Raw genomic sequence first — 18,140 nt, 5'->3', positions numbered from 1 at the left:
CACACATTCTCTGCCACCAGCTTTTCAACAATAACATCAGCCCCTTAGGAGCCCATAGGGAGAAATAATTCCCAGGCAGACACTGGCCTAGGGATCTTAGCTCCCAACCACATGCTAACTAACCATAATCCCAGATGATGCTGAGACAAGCCAGAGCAGGGAAATGAAGATGGATAAATCACTGTCAGCCAGAACTGCTCCTGGAGGGGCCACGTAACACTCACATATCAAGAGACACTTGGATATGATGTAGCCCCTGCCGGACTAAGAGGAATGTTCTCTATATATCAACTTTCAGAGTCAGACACTTGCAAGGGACGTTGCGCACGCCTGTAACCCATGGACATCCCAGTTCCTTTATCTTGTCCAGACGCTGCACATAGTATTCTCTTGGGAAAACCACCCCACTGGGGCAGGAAATTTAAAAGTCTAAGGGCAGAATGGTCACTGGACCCCAGCCCAGACCCAGTCCAGAAACAGACACAGCTGTTGCACAGAGGGCCTCACTCCCCTTCCCATTCCTCATGCATTTGGGACAAAGAGAGACTCGTGTGCCAAATGGCAAGCTGCAGATATTAAGTTGGACAGCAGGGCCATAAAGCTCCCACAGAAGGGGAACATTAAAGAGGCAGTGTAAATCCCTTGATGGCAGCACTAAGTCTCTGTCAACACTGGCATCAGTTTGTGCAAAACACACGGAGAATCAAGATGCTCACTGTAGTTACATTCAGAGTCTCTGCAGAAAAAGAATGTAAAAGAATAAAGTCAGAGAAATGCCTCTACTCTTTGATTACTATACGTGCTCACCTGGTCTCAACCCATTTCCTTTCCATGTAATTCTGTCCTCCAGTCCTGTTCATGCCAGATCATCCACTCATTGTCCCCTCTCCCACTCTATTCCATTCCCATCCATCTCTCCCCCAACTATCCTATATCCTATGCTGATTACAGCTATTTTGTTCCATCTTATTCCATATTTCACAATTCAACACAGCCTGAAACTGTATAGCTAACCAAGGTAGCCCACCCCATACACAACAATAATTTTAGTAATCTTCCTGAGTTGGTGTGTTTATTATGGAAAAAGATATGAACAGGGAGAAATTGGGACCACACTTAGATTGACTCCAAATCTGCCTACCATGTTCAAAGATCCTAAATTATTGAGTAAGGTCAATATGTGAAAGAATTCCTGTGGTTCAATTCTCAGCCTTTCTTAATTGGACATTTTTATCAGCATATAAGCTGGAGACATGGAAAGGGGGAAAGGGAATGGAGCTAATGTTTGCTGGCTACCTCCTGACTGCTATGAACTAGAATTTGCTTTACATGCAGAATTTGATCTCATCCAAACTACAGCCCTAAAAGGTATTATTCTTATCCCCATCTTACAAATAACTGAGGCTCAAAGTTAAAAAAAAAAAGTCCTGCTCAAGTTACACAGCTAGGAAGTGCTTGTAGACCCAACCAGACTGGCCACATGGGCCCATGATCTTTTGCAGAGCTCCTGTTGTACGTAGTTGAGGACATGAATACAGGGTACTGGTGGAATGAGAAGTGGCCTAATGCAAAACTCTCCCTTTGGGTGTAGATGACATAAGCATGCAGCAAATACAGAAGCTGAGATATACAGTTTATGCAGTCAAATGCTCTACCACTGAGCTATACCCCCGAGATATACAGTTTATGAAACAGCAAGACCCATTTCTGGCTTATATGAAAAGCAACCTTGCCCATCCTAGTCATCCTAATTTTCTTGCCCTTCATATATTGTTTCCCTCCTCTAACTTATATGTGAGCTTCAAGAAGGAGAGCACTTAGCTTTGTTCACTGGTACATACCTAGTCCCTAAAAGAGTGCCTGGCACACAGTTGTGCTCAAATATTACTCTTTGTTGAACGAACGAACGAATGAATGAATGAATGGTATAAACACATTTCTAAAGGAAGTTCTTCATATTTGAACAATAAGCAAAAAGTGATATCTAATAGAGAAATTGTTCTATACAAATATAAGATGGGAAGTTTATGACTTTATGCAGTTTAAATTGTTAAAGCATAAATGTGCTAAAACGGCAGAGACACACACAGCCCAACGAAACTGCTGGGTGGAAATCACCGGCATTCTGCAGGACAAGGAAACACTGGAGGGTGCTCAGGGAGAATGCTCAGGCTGGCAAGAAGACTCTGGAGGTATCAGAACTTTTGCTAAATTAGCTGAAGACCTGCCATGCAGGAAGGGTCATAGGCACATTGGGTACAATTCCAAAAGCAGAACAAGGACCTCTGGGTGGAAATTACATGGAGTCACTTTATGTTTCAACACAAGGATGCCAAATCCACCATTGTGAAGTTGTTCAAAAACAGAATCAGTTAATTCTCCCCAGAAACCTTTTTGCATCCTGGGAAGTGCGGAAACAGCTGCTGGATATTGGTTGTCGTGGTTACAGTTTAGTCATTAGATAAAGATTAGAGTAAATGAACTCCGAGCTCTGAAACTTGGCGATTCTATGTTTCTCCTGGCCTTGCTTATCTGGGCATCCCTAGAAGCATCTAGCAGAACACACCCTGACAGAACATAGCCCCCTGACATCAAAGCCCACTGATCTTGGCCACCTCACTCTCTCTCCTGCTGTGGACAGTCATAATCCCCGGTGAAACCTTCCCACAACCCTCCCACAGACTCCTGCTGCAGATGCCCCTCTCCTCCTCCTCCGTCCCTTTTGCCTCATCCCTTCCACATCCCCATCATCTATGCATGTCCTGCGTCTGGTCCCCCCAGAGCCTGCTCTATGCCGCATGCCCACTAATTATTTATAAAGGAAATCAATCCCTGTTTATGTGTCAGTGAATATGAGACAGAATGTTTCACCCCAGTGACAATACACACATCTCTTGAAGGACATTTATTACAAAGTAAATCCCCCAAGAATCTCAGGTATCATAAAAACCCATAAGGAAACATAATAAAGGGTAACAGAAACTGTACTAAGAGTTGGGGATTGCAGTCCAGTTAGAAGAAGTCACTAGAGGGTCCTGTTTTGAAGGTCCAATTGCTCTGTAAGAATACAGTGTTCACTTATAATTTCTATTGATTTGCCGTAACTTTTGGTATAGCTTATGGAGATAATGGAAGGCTATAGGTTTCTAAGCCCAATCTTGGTGCTGCCACTGATTTGGGAGTGAGGAAAACAGATGTCCTTCAATTCTTATCATGTTAAGAATACAATAAGGCTATCTGTGGTAAGAGATAAGCCCTAAAGAAGAGGCTAACCGTAGTCACTGGGAAGATGTGGGCATAAGAGCATAATCAATTGTGTAATAGAAATAGTTGCCAGAACAACTCACCTCCCCCAGTAAATGCTTCTTCCAAAAGCATAGATTGCAGGAATATAAGCTTAGGGACAAAAGGCTGGAATATGTTTGAGGAAGAGGGCAGAGATGAGAGGCCTTGGAAAGCAGGATTCCAAAAATACTCAGTGCCTCAGCACTAAAATACAACATCAACTACTACTATTGCTACTACCACTAATAATAATAATAATAAAGATAGGAGGAGGAGGAAGATGAAGGAGAAGACAATCACAGGAATTATTATTTTATGTTTATCTTGAGCTAGTATGAGTATTTGTAAGTTGGAGCTATAATTCAAGGTTATTATAAATTATTATAAATTACATTGTTAATCTACATCATGGCTGTTGGAGGTCAGGGAAGCTGCTCCAGGCCTCTGGTGGCATAGCCCCTCAGTTACGCCATGGTTCATGGGTTTTATGAACACCCATGACCCTCAGAATGGCAGATAGTCACACCATGTTAGGGAGGTCAGCTTCCCACTGAAGTTTAATACAAAACTTCAGATGTCCCCAGGGTTCAGAGGAAGAGAGGACCAGAGAAGGAGTGAGCTGTCTGTTTGCCCATCACTGAATTCCAGGCTGCAAAGCCTGTGAGGAACACTCAGGAAAGAGTGCTTATGATCCCCATATGCCCTTCTGTTTGAGGCCCATGCTGTCCCTATGCCGGCAGGCCTCTGTCCCCTTACCCAGATCTCTTTATGAACTGGATCCACTCTCCCTGTCTCCCTGTCCTTTATCAATACACACACCTGGGCTCCAAATCCACAAGGTCATGTTCATCAATGACAAGTTATGGACAAAGAGACACTACAATGTCTTAATGGATGGCACCGAGCAAACTTCCCTCTTTGCAAACACATACAGATACCCTCATATGCAGCCAACTCAGGCCCCATTCTTCTGGCAACAGAATGGCAAATCAGTTTATTTTCTCAAACTCGGCCTCTGGTAGAGTTAGGACTCTTAATGGTGAGGTCTGAGTGTAAAGAACAAAAGGGGCGTCTGCAGTGTTTGGGGGTTAGAGAGCTACCCTGCTGCCCTTACCGCCACTGTCTTGTTCATTCATTTGTATGAATGGGTGCTCTCACACCCAGAAAAGCATCACTAGACCTGGCTGTGGGCCAGGCAGGGGGCAAAGGGCTGGAGAGCTGTTGGTCTGGCCCCAGGCCCCAGGTCCCTGGTTACCATCCCTTAGCTGCCTGTTTTCCTGACATTAAGCTTAATAAGCCAGTTGTTACATTTCCCTAACTGGACTGGTGTAGTCTTAAAGCAGAAGTACTCTTCTCTGTTCAGGGGCTTTCATCCTTACTGACTGAGTTGAATAATTTGATTGAATAAATCAAGAGAATTTGCTGTGGGTTTTGGATACTTTCATTAGAGAAGGTACGTGTGGTATGGCTGCCGTTCGGTCATGTATTTAATTAAATTACTGAGTTGACATCTTTGGTGGCGATAAGTCCAAGCGCATGTACTCTATTCTTCAGCCCCCCAGGCTTCACGCAGTAAGAGTCCTGAGTTTACTGGAACTCGATTTTGAGAAAAAAGCTGGTACTTACTTGCTATTCTTCCATTAAAACAATGGGGCCTAGTGATCCCTAAATCAAAGGATTTGACCAGTTTCAACCTTTGAAGTCAGTCTTGCCTAGCCCGCCCATTCCCAAGCGAGTGTCTCAACCCTCCAGTCATCCATCCCTCAGAGCCCTCACTCACTCCTCCTTCTCACACTGGGCACTCGTTCTCACACACTCCTTCTGCCTGAGGAGACCACACCTGATGACAGCGCGGGGATGGTGACCTCCTGGTGAGAGAGGCAATTCCACAGGGACCAACTCAGAACCTAAGGGATGAAATACCAGTGCTAGTGTTTCAGACCCCAGGCAGCAGGAAGAGAAGGCTTTCTGTGTGAGGACAGTATGCTGGGAGTCCCTGAGGGCCCCCTACCAGCCTAGAGCCAGGGCTGCTCCGTGGAAGGGGGAGCGTGACTGCTCAGAGGGCCTGCCAGGCAGCCCCGCTGGCTCCGTCATCACTTGTTGAAGTCCATTACTTGTGTTTTCTGTAGCTTTAACTGGCTTTGAAATCTTGCATAAAGCAAATGAAGCTGTAATCAAGGTCTTTGTCACTCTCCCATATTTGCATGTAAGTGCTGCAGTTTGGGGACAGCTCATCAGTCCTCGGCTTACTCAGAAAGAGAGTTTTTAAAGGAACAAAAGGAAAACAACTTTAAAAGGATCTTAAGCATTTTGGGGCTCTGCGATTTTGGAGACACAGCAGACAAAAATATTCTAATTCCCCCTTAGTTTACTTTGCATAATATATTGGTCCAAACAAGCTGAGGACCGGACTCCAAGCAGAGAGGAGGTACCTCTGCAATGCTAATGGGCTGCTTCACAGCTCCAGCAGAGACGCCCCATGTGTGGGCCCTCAGCTCTCCAGGCAAGGAGAGCAGCCTGAACTCTGCTGAAAAGCAGTCATCAGGAGGAGGAGGGAGCTCCCTGAAGTATAGGGAGGCATCAGGCCTTACAGAGGCAGGTCTCATATCCGTCCATAGAGCCTGGCTTGAGGTTTTAGAAACAACATTATAGAATCATCTAGGTCCTGAATAAGTTGGTTTGGACTACATTCGTGGGTTTTGATTTCTTTCTGTAACACCATTTATGTTTTCAAAGATATATCTAAAACAAAGAAGCCCTACATATTAAGTCAGGCAGAGAAGAAGCAAATCTGGGGTCCAGGGTCTCTCCTCCTCTGACCAGAGCCCTTCCTACAGTTCTCCCTAGAGACATCCCTATGGAATCACTAGGATCTCTCAGGGTCATTGGGTAACTCCCCAGATTAGATGGAAAGTAAGGTTTCCTCTAATCTCAACGAATGGCAACTCTGAGCTAGCAATCCAGGCTTCACAGAAGGTGTGAAACTTCTTGGCTGATTCTACAAGGAAAAGGAGGAGAAGAAAGTTGCAGCCAGTCTCCCAGTATTATCAAAGACAAATATTATGAAATAATCATCAACTGTTCTGCTTCCTAGAAACCTGAACATCTGTTTCTCTACTGTGATGGTCATTAGGGACATTCGCCGGGAATTTCCAGCTCTCCATGATCTGGACTTGTGGTAGGACTGTACTTCCTGCCCCTCCCCTGGGGTTGGATGGGGTTCTAGTTCTGTAACTAGTTCTGATGAATGAACATTAATGAGCATTTTACTACTGATGCCAGACCCTGTAAGGCTCTCTCTTCTCTCCAGCACAATAGCCTGTGTTCAAGATGATGTCTTCCTGGGCTCCTGGGCAGCTAGAGTGAATGAGTCCTCCTCACTCAGTGTTCCATGGTGGGTACACAGCATGAATAAAAAGAACATATTTGTGTTTCAAGTCACTGAGATTTGGGGATTATTTGTATGTAATGCACAATCTAGCCAATCCTGAGGAATACATCCACTCATGACATCACCACAGTTTCATAAAACAAAGCTCAAATTGGTTGGCTTCATGCCAACAAAGCAGCCAGCCAGTTCATTAGCTAGTACTTAAGCTAGTTAGCTAGTACTAACTAGCACTTAAGAAGTGCCCTTGTCACATAACAGTCATACATGGGTGGGGGGGGGGGGGAGAAAGAAAGAAAGGAAGAAAGAAAAGAAAAAGAAAAATAAAGAAGCCTCTATCTTCAGAAGCTTGCTGCCTTAGCTGAAAATCACATTTAATGCAGGCAGGCAATGGGAAATGTTTAAATACTAAAACATGAGGGTATTTACAGAGCAAGAACAAACAATCCTAAAATTTATATGGAGACCCAAAAAGCCAAAGCAACCTAAAAAAGAAAAGCAAAGCTAGAGGCATCACAATGCAGGACTTTGTGTTATAGTACAAAGCTGGAGTGATCAAAACAGTATGGTACTGGCACAGAAATGGACACATAGATCAATATAACAGAATAGGAAAGCCAGAAATGAGCCCACAACTAGATGGTCAATTAATCTCCCACAAAGTAGGAAAGAATATCTAATGGGAAAAAGACAGTCTCTTCAACAAATGATGTTGGGGAAAACCAGATAGCAACATGCAAAAGAATGAAACTGGACCACTTCCTTACACCACATACTAAAACAAATCCAAAATGGATTAAAGACCTAAATATGATATAGGAAAGCATTAAAATTCTAGAAGAGAACACAGTCAGTAACTTCTTTGACATTGGCTGTAGCAACTTCTTTCTAGATGTGCTCCCTGAGGCAAGGGGAACAAAAGCAAAAATAAACTATTGGGACTACGTCAAAATAAAAAGCTTCTTCATAGCCAAGGAAATAGTTCACAAAACTAAAAGGCAACCTACAGAATGGGAAAAAATATTTGGAAATGACATAAAGGGTTAGTATCCAAAATACATAAAGAACTTTTAAAACTTAACACCCCAACAATGAATAATCCAATTAAAACATGGACAGAAGATATGAAGAGACATTTTTCCAAAGAAAATATCCAAATGACCAATGGACACATGAAAAGATGTTCAACATCACTGACCATCAGGGAAATACAAATGAAAACCACAATGAGATATTATATCACACCTATCAGAATGGCTAAAATCAACAACACATATATATAATGGAATATTACTCAGCCATCACAAAGGTTGAATACCTACCATTTGCACTGACCTGGATAGAACTGGAGGGGATTATGCTAAGTGAAATAAGTTGATCAGAGAAACATAATTATCATATGGTTTCACTTACATGTGGACTATAAGGACTAGCATGGAGGACCATACAGGAAGGGAGGGAAAACTGAATGGAAAGGAATCACTAAGGGAGACAAACCATGATAGACTCTTGACTCTGGGAAACAAACTGAGGGTTATGGAAGGAAGGGGAGGTGAGAAGATGGGGTAACTGGGTGATGGACATTAGGTAGGGCATGTGATCTGACAAGCACTGTGTATTATACACAACTAATGAATCATTGAACACTACATCAAAAATTAATGCTGTACTATATGTTGGCTAATTGAATTTAAATTTAAGATTTAAAAATTGTTAAAAATTAGAAAGACAGCAACATAAGAAACAACACGTGTTGGTGAGGAGGTGGAGAAGGGGGACATCAACACTGCTGCACCTTGATCTGAGACTTCTGGCCTCCAAAACTGTGAGAAAATACATTTCTGTTGTATAGGCTACCCAGCCTGCATCATTTTGTGATGCCAGCTCAAGCAGACCAAGAGCGTGGAAGGAATACAATTCTGGATTAAGCTTCCAGGAGGACCTTCTGAAGGAGGCAGCACTTGCTCTGCCTTAAGGAGAAGCTGAGAGTAGGTATAACTGCCATCTCTTTTACATGTATTATCTTATTTAATTTATAACATACAATAATACAACATACCATCTCCTATTGCAAGTGAGCCTCAGTGAGGTGGAAATCTTCCCAGCCCTTTCCAGTCTCACCATGCCAGACGGAGGGGAGTTGGTTGGCAGAATGGGCAGGGGAGCTTTAGATGGTTGGGGGATGACATTTTCATTTTCAGAAGCGGAGTAACAAAACACACCAGAATGGGACCAAGGATCCTCATCTAGAAGCAGTGGGATGTACACTGAGGTAAGAAGGCTGAGATGATACCAGACATGGCCATCTGCTGGAAAAAGAGGTAGTGGGGAATCTCCATAGAAATATTTAAATATTTAATCTAAATACATATTTAATATGTATCTAAATCTTTTAAAATCTGATCTTGGAACTGTGATTGGATGTGAGTAGATTCTTCATAGTCAGATAGAGTTTTTTCCCTGGCCATCTTAAAAATTGATCCAAGTCAGTTTTAAGATGTCCTAAAAAGCCCTTTCCACTGTTTTTCAATTTGATGTATTTCATCATCTTGACACAGCCTTGGGAGAGAAGCCTGATCCAGGAAAACTGGACTCTGCATTGACTGCTTTCAGACAGTCAATCTAGAGAGGAAGAGGGAGGGAGGGTACATGAGTCATAGGAAAAGCCCAAGTCTCATTATTGCCCAAACTGTCATACTCCAAAATAACAAAACTTTAGTGCCCCTGACTGAGACTTCTCTGGAGCTTGAGTTTGCTGGAAAGAATAGTGGATTGCCACTCTGCCCAGCAGCTGGCTCAGCCTTCTTTCCTGCTGCTTTAATAGCCTTTGAGGTAATAACCTGTTTTATTAAGACAAAGACCCAACCCTTTAAGCCCTAGCAGAGATGAGCTTAAAAATGAGAAGCTCTGGGTGGCCATGTGAGCTACTAAATCTCTTCCACTCCTGTTTTCCTGAATTTTATCCTCCTCTAGGGCAGGAGCTCCTAAGCCAGACCACAGAGAAACTTTGGCATCCCACTGCTCACTTGAAATTTCATACAAAATATTGGATAAATATGCATGTTTCCAAGAAGAAGTTCTCTATGCAAAGTATCATTTTCTCCAAGGACCCTAAGCCTGTAAAAAGGGTCTCAGCTCTAGGGGGTTCTTACCTTGACTCCCCCTTGAAACCACTGGAGTCCAGACAGCCAAAGTGGCTCATCAAAGGTGCTGAATGTGCACACAGGCAAAGTCATGTACAATCCCTACCTTGACCAATACCATCAGCAGGGGATTGCAATATTCTAACTTCAGTTTCTTCATAGAATTTTCCCACTCCTTCCTTTGCAGGGCTGTGGTCAAGATCGGAGGTAAAGTGTATAGCAGGCACTAAGTGAAAACCATTCTTCTTTTAATATTCCTGTCCAAGCTGAAATTAAATAATACTATCTTCTCAGAAGAGCTACAACCTCCATGCACCTCCACAGAAATCTTCCAGGGTAATTTCAGTAAACACTGTTGTGTGGATCTGTCAGGGTGGAGAATGTCATTCAATGGAGGGCCTGATGGGCACCCAAAAACCAGGAAGCAAAGCCAAAGAAACAATCAATGCAGTGGTGGGTTTTTCAGGCCACCCATGGGCAAAGACCCACCATCATCTCCTCATGATGTGGGGGAAAGACCACTGTTATAGGAGCCACCATATCCATGCTCTCCTTTGAGCTCCACAACTCTTCACCCTGGAGAATTTTGCCAACCAATGAATTTAACTCTTTGGTAGAATCAGAAAAACTAATACCTGCCTTGCCTTTTACATAGGACAGTGATGCAGACAAAAGAGAATCTTGATCACATGAAATGAAATAATGAGTGTGAAACAAGTCTGAAAGCATTTCAAGGGCTGCAGAAGCAAGGGATGGTCATTACCATCAACATCGCGATTTTCATCATTGATCCACAAAGGCATCTTCACAGGACAAATAAGCAAACTGGGTTAGAGACAAAAGAATAGTGCTGCCCAAATAAGCAAAATGGTCTGGCCTCAGACAGTGGGAGGCGAGCCATCTGTTCCCTTTCTCCTTTTGATTTTCCCCAAGACATATGAGGAAATGTCGCCTGATTCTGTATGTGGGCACTCATCTCCTCTATGACCAATGTGCACCAATTTCCTTGTTTTATATATTCATAAAATGACACCCATTAACAAGCTCCTTATGTCATCCCAACTATGAAAGCCGCCTCCTCCTCCTGCTGCCGTGGCTGCGGCTCCCCACTTCTTCCACATGCATACATGTTCCTAGCTGTCCTTCTCTGGCCATGCTTTCCTACCTTTTCTATCCACAGGGATACCTGGCAAATCCCAAGTAACAAAATTCCTGCTCATCCCTCAAAGTCCAGCTCAGAGGCCACTTGATGTAGACGTCTCTGTCTTCAGCCCACCTCTCCCCAAGCTGGCCCCTCTAGCCTCTGCATTCCCAGAAACCCATAGAATCTGGAAACACCGACCATATAATTTGCACTTTTGAGAGTCAAACAGGTACCTATTAATTATAACCACCAAGGTAACAGATACAGAGTCTGGGCCAGGATACTGAAATACACGGTCCCTCTATGTCTGTGCTACAGATGCTGGCCCTTTACCATGTGGAGCTGTGATTTTACTGCTCCTTGTAGGAGTCTGTTTCCCCAGCTGGCCTCCTATTAGACCAGACTCCTCTTCCTTCTCCACCACCGTTCCACGTTTACCTAGTGCATTGCCTTAAATCTGCTTCCATGCGGAAAGGATCTGCAATGGGGATTTGCATACAAAAGCTTACTGGGGCTTACTCTCAGGAAAACCACCAGTGAGAGAGTGAGGAAAGCCAGACTGGGTGGGGAGAGAAGTTGAAGTGTGATGTAGCAGTGACTCCAGACCATCCTACAGGCAGCTCTAATGCTGGGGTGGCCCCTTAAATGGAGGCAAGGCGCTCAAGACTTGGTACTCTATTAGCCAATCAGGTGCAGTCTGCCTTCAAGAAGGGGTTATACTTGGGAGAAGATGTGTGTATACCAGTGCCTGGGAATCTTCACTGTCATCTTAGTAATCTGTCTACCTGTCCAGAAGGGAGAATAACAGTGCACAGCAGAACCCACTATAACCGGTTACTACCAATCCATGAACTACAAAGTTAGGGACACCTAGGGCTTAATTGTCAATTCTCTTCACTCCACTTGATTCTCACTGGTGATTTCCCTTCTTCCCATGGCCCTCAACTCAAGCAGTGCAGAATCCCACCAGGATTCTAAACCAAGAGGGTTGTCCTGCACTCATACCTGCTACCCCCAGCCCCTGGTGACCCAGGCCCAGATAAAGGTAAACCCAAACTCAACAGAGAGGAATCTGACATGTTCCAAAGCATATTATTTGGAAATGTAGGGAAAAAAAAGAAAAAGAAAAAGAAAATATTTTGTCCCCCCAAAAGGAATACTTTCAATGGCTGATTTCTTAAAGTAGTGATAACTGGTCAGGCCCCAGAGGAAGTCTGCTTGTGTCCCAAGCCTGGTTCTACCACTTATTGTGTATATTTGGACAAGTCATTTAACCTCTCCATGCAAGTTTCTTTCCTTGTAAAATGGGCATAATGCTGCCCTCCTAGTGGAATTACTGTGGGGATTAAATGAGAGAGTACACGCATATAGACTATTTCCCATTTCCCCTCCAAATCCACACTGCATCCCTCTATCTTGCTTTGTCTGCACCTCCAAGGGACTGGCCTACATTGACTGTATTAATGGGATCCCTTGTCCTCTGGGTTCTGAGCAGGTCTAGCCAATGGCATGCATGGGACAGAGATCTGAGGGGTGTTTTTTGTCCTGGCTCCCTCCCTCCACGGTGACCTCAGGTTGGGCTGTATCCTTCAACCAAACATCACAGCAGCTGTCAAAATGCCGCCTCCACACAACTCTCTTTTTCCAGGGTCTAGTGATCGCTCCCCACCTCTGCTCCTTCAGGTCAAGGGTGGTAAGTCCCTGACTATACTTCCCCCATAGAATACTGCACTGTCCTGCATGGTGTCCCTCTGTCCTCTTATTCTTCCATAAATAGAACTTATAACTAGTTTCACTTTTTTCCTGCTAGATCTTGTATATAACTGGCCTGTAGCCAGCACTTGCTAATTGTTCAGTGTTAACAACAGTGGAATTTTGCCCACAGATGGTTTGGTTCGTACAGCCCTGCTGGGCATAGTTCCCATCTCTCTGCCTGAACCCCACCTAACTGAATGCAGCTCCAATCTCAGGGTCGAATAAGGACCCTGCAGCATCTGGAGAGTTCCTGGTCTTCTCCATTGCCTCTGCTAGGGTTCCCCTCCTCGCCACAGGCTGCCTCCAGAACCCTGGGCTTTGTTGCGTTTCCCTGTGGACCTCTCACAAGCTCTCGCAACCAACATGGAGAAAGCACTTTCTGTCTATTCTCCAGAGTACCCAGCATTCCTGGGTGGCCTTCTAACCTATCCTTTCCTCACAGGGATCTGTGACCAACCCGCCCCTCAACCTACTTCAACCTTTTTTCTGTGCCCTCGAAGAGCACATTTGTCAAACCTACTGGCTATCGCAGATATTCAAATGCTTACAAAAACCTACACTGGAAAGCCCTCAAGGCCAGTCTCCTATGTAGCCAGACCAAGCTACCCAGAGCTGAAAGACAGCAAAGAGGACAGTCACTCTTGAGGTTAAGCTGAGCCCCCGCTCACCATGGGCTGACTGAGAATGTCAAGCCAACAAGAACTGACTGGGCCGTAGGAGCACTGACCCCAGAGCAGGAGCACTGCATCATGACCTCACAGCTGCCCCTACAGAGAGGATAAACCCACTGAACCCAAAGCCCACAGATTCGTAAGACCAAAGCTCATTTTACAGTGTATCACATCAGCCAGTGCCCGTTATTAAGCAGGAAATCACATTTATGTGTTGGGTCAGCAGTCTATCCATTCAGGGAAAAATGGATTTTTCTGAGAAAATGAAAATCATTCATTTACTTTCAAATTTTATTGGGTGAAATTTCTGTTGAATTTGAATACAGATGGGAGATAAAAGATGCTGGAGTACTCCATTCTTTCGTTTATTAATGAAGTAGGATACATAAAAGGCCCATTAAAATTACATAGAAGCCTCATAAACATCTTTCATATCTTCTTACTCAGTCATTTTCATGTCTTGAGAGCAGCATTTTTGTGAGAAGGCATTACCCAAATGGAGCGGCACCCACACACACATAAACACAGTTTAGTTGTAGCCATCCATCCATCCATCCATCCATCCATTACTTCAGGAGGAATATGTTGAGCACTGAGTATGTGCCAGACATTGCCCTGGTTCCTGGAACCATAAAATAAGTTCCCTGCTCTGCAGGTGCCTACATTTTAACGGGGAAATGGAAGTGCAAATAGGCAATTAGGGACAAAGAAGTCTGTGGGTTCTGACAGTTCAGGTAAGGACCATGTAACTCAGACTTGGGACAAAAGCACTAAGGAAGGTTCTAGATTGAGATGTAAAAGTAGGAAAGGAGGGGCGCCTGGGTGGCTCAGTGGATTAAGCCGCTGCCTTCGGCTCAGGTCATGATCTCAGGGTCCTGGGATTGAGCCCCGCATCGGGCTCTCTGCTCAGCGGGGAGCCTGCTTCCTCCTCTCTCTCCGCCTGCCTCTCTGCCTACCTGTGATCTCTGTCTGTCAAATAAATAAAAAAAAAAAATCTTTAAAAAAAAAAAAAAAGTAGGAAAGGATTCTCCTGGCGAAAAGGAGAGAGAGAAAGAGAGCAGGCTGTTTCAGCCCAAAGAAGAAGCACCCCAACGGCTCACGGAAGATCAGCAGTAATTCAGTAAGACTGGAGCAGAATGTTTAAAGGGAACAGAAAGAAGGTAGAGAAGAAAGGAAAAGCTCCAGCAAATGACAGTAAGAAATGTGACTGGACAGGTAAGAAAAAGTCTAGGCTGATGAGGGAAGCTTTTCTGGAGGTGGTGAGTTTTGATCAGGGAGTTGAAAGGCATGGTTATGCTGGGTGCGTTCTGGGGTGAGGAGGAGGTGACTGTGGATACAGAAAATCACCTGTGCTACGGAGACCTAAACATCATTCATGTACTCACCCACCCATCCATCTACTCTCTAAATTTTAATTGGCCCTCTAGTATATGGTAACACTATGCCAGGCCCAACAGAGGTCTAAGAGGAATCAGACATGAATCTATGCCTTTCCCTTATACTTAAACCAAAAGTCAAGCTTCACTGTCTTGAAAACTGTGTGATAATTAGAGGTGGGAGAAGGGTGTTGAAGCTTGTAGGGAGAACTCAAAAGTTTGAAGGGGAATAAAGTCCCCTCTTTGACTTCAGAAACCATTACCGTGGAAAGAAAGAAGTGACACTTGCTGGTCCTCTTTAAAACTGTCTGACCTTTCCACTGACCACATAGGTCATTATCATAAAACAGTGACTAATTGAGCCACCCCTCCACTTTCCCTCTTGACCCTGAAGCTCCTGCCTGGTCCCATGCATCAGCTCAAAAGGCAGAGAGCATATTCTGTGCTGGGTGGGTAGGTCTGGCTGTAACACTATTTGGCTGCCTGACTTTCATATAGTCATTTAATCATTCTGGGCCTCAGTGGTTCGAGTCTCTAAAATGCAAATGATAACATCCACCTTGCAAAGTTGTTTAAATAAATCATAGCAAATCATATGTATTTATCATATGTTAACTTGTTTAAAGAAAATGAAAGCAGTTGTACAGTGAGTGTTAACAGGTCTGTATAAATTCTGTTGGAATAGGATTTGGTGGAGCCAAGTCAAGGGAAAGTTTGGGAGAAGAGGGTTCCTAGCTGGACTTTGAAAATCATCAGAATGGTTCTGTGTGGGTCACTTTAGTCATCACCTAGCATGGAGGCAGAGTCCTTCCAGGCATTAATTTATTTATGCCTTCAATAAATAAGAATTATCCCTGCCCTCACCTCTTTTGACCCCACTGTCCGGAATTGTTTCCCATCTTATCTTCCAAGGTTCTGTCAGTGTTGTCCATCCTCCGCATCAGACACACCTTCTCTGACCATCCTCCACCCATCGGCCAGCCTCTGTCGCAAAGTCATACTTGAGTGGTCACAGGCTTCCCAGGAAACTGAGATTATTTACGTCTCTGACTCTTCCTGGAATGTGATCTCTTTGACATCAGAGATCATGTCTCCTTTTGTGTCTCTAACAATATTAGATGCCTAATAAATGTCTGTTGGACAATGTGTATCATACTTTGCAGTTTATAAAATGATTCCATGTTTACCACCTCAGAAAATTTTAGGTGCTCCCCAGAATGATCCTAGGAATAGGCTGGAAAGACCCATATTTCAGCTTAGCATAGAGCTAAACATAAAATCACAATGAAGTGCTGCATGAACTTCAGTTACTTCTCAAGAGCATGGATTCCTAAGTCTATGCTGTGGGCGAGTAATTGACCTTACACACTGGGAAAGCTAAAGGAGATAAGATACAGGGAAAGGGGAAAGGGGACATATTTAATTAGAGAGACAGAAATACTACATTCCAAATCTTTCAAAGGGCTTTGGCAAGGCCCCATGGAAAAGGAGAAAAAGTGGAGATCTGAGTTAAAAATAAATAAATAAATAAATGCACAAGATTCTAACACTACCCCTGCCATTTACAAGCTGAATGATGTCTAAGAGACAGGGAGAGAAAGAAATCGACCCAATTGCTTAGAGTCTCTTTGCTCCTGTTTGAAATGAGGACAGTAGTATTTGGCTTGGACTATTGCAAAAAATAACTTTTAGATGTATGTTAAATACACTGTTTTCAAGAAGTACTCCATAAACAGTAACTCACCCCTCTCCAACTCTCCCTTGGAGTTTAGAAAATGGGGTAGCATCTTATTGGAAGAGAACTAGTAGGGGCTTTATGAAATATGTAACATGCATTGGACCTCCATGTAACTGGACCTCCATGGCTGTTCTACCAGAGATGGGGATAAAAGGCATTTCAGGAGAAAGCTGGCAAGTACAAAGTGTATGGTTCAAAGAAGAGCTGTGTGAGAGTGAGTTTGTGTCTGTAGTCTATGTGTGTCTAGGTACATGTGTGTACAGCTGTATGGGAATATACTTGTGTTTATATATGTGTGCATACATGTATGGTTGTGTATATGCAAGTGTGTATTTGTAGGAATGTGAATGCATTTGTGTATGTGCAGCAGAGAAATGGGAAATGAACTTGGAAACATGGAGTCAGACCTGAGAAGCCCCCATATGGGCATGATTCACAGAGCAAGCGGTTCACTTTGCAGCATTGGGGTGGGGGGGGTGCAAATTGCTAGGCAGCAAAGGGCACGAGCACATCAGCCTTGCAGAAGACAAGGGCAGCATCAACTTTATGGCTCATTGGAGGGAGGGCACACACTGGAGGGAGGGATTCCACACAGGATGGGAAGGAAGGGCCAGTTACTGAAGGAGTGAAACAGAAAATACTTTTCAGATAGCTGGTTCGTGGAGAAAGGAGGAGTTAACGCTGAGTCCAAGGTGTGCGGCAGAGTCACTAGAAAACAGGGTGCTGCCCAGAAGGGTTATAAATCAGAGGGATATGGAAAGAGTCAGGGCCAAATAGCCAAATAGGCTTTCTAGTTTGGGAACAAGGGGGCAGCAATCATTTTAAAGCTATATATTAAAGTTCAAATTTTCATTTAAAAAAAAAGAAAGAACGAACGAAATCCTCTCCTGGATATCCTATCATATGAACCTTAATCCAGTATGTCTTCCAGATTCCTTGGTTTCCCAAGAGAACACTTATTTGAAAGCAAATGCCAGGGGAGAGGTAACACCCTCTCTGTATTTAACCAGTGGCCCAGGGAAGAGGTAATGCTTATTAATCATCTGCCAGAAAACTCTCAGAAGACAGACCCCCGTAGACAGGGATGAAAGAATGAAGCAAGCAAAATGCTCAAATGCTTTGGGGGCAGCAGAGGAAGTTATGTGCCACAGGGCAATCAGAGACATTCCCATGAGGTCCTAGCATTTCACCTGGGGTGCAGGTGCCGAAGGCAGAGGCAGGGAGAAGGTGGGCATTAGGCATTTTGCCAAGGGACAACCTGAGGGCATCAGGGACCAACAAAAGAACAATTTCCTTAGTCTTCAGCACATTGTGGAGTATTATTATAAATAGGATCATGGCTTTAGACTCCAGACTGAGGGGGACACTCATTACCTTGCCCACGTAGAGCGAGCTAGGCATGGGGTCCCGTCCCAAGGTAGCCCTGAGCCTTCTTTGCCTCTTGCTACCTCTCATCCTGATAGACTACATAATATAAATGTTGTCACGGTCACCCCTTCCCTAGTGGATGAAATGGATCCCTGAGCCTTTGAAGCACAGGAGAAAAGCTGACAACCTCAAGGCCAGCCTCAAGGCCAAGGAACTCAGCTTTGGGTGCACCCCACTCAAGTGTCAGTGGAAAGCCCTACAAAGGCGGGCAC

Source organism: Meles meles, chromosome 12 (genome assembly GCF_922984935.1).
Source record: "Meles meles chromosome 12, mMelMel3.1 paternal haplotype, whole genome shotgun sequence".
In the NCBI taxonomy this organism is placed as follows: Eukaryota; Metazoa; Chordata; class Mammalia; order Carnivora; family Mustelidae; genus Meles; species Meles meles.
Note: the sequence above shows the minus strand (reverse complement) of the source record.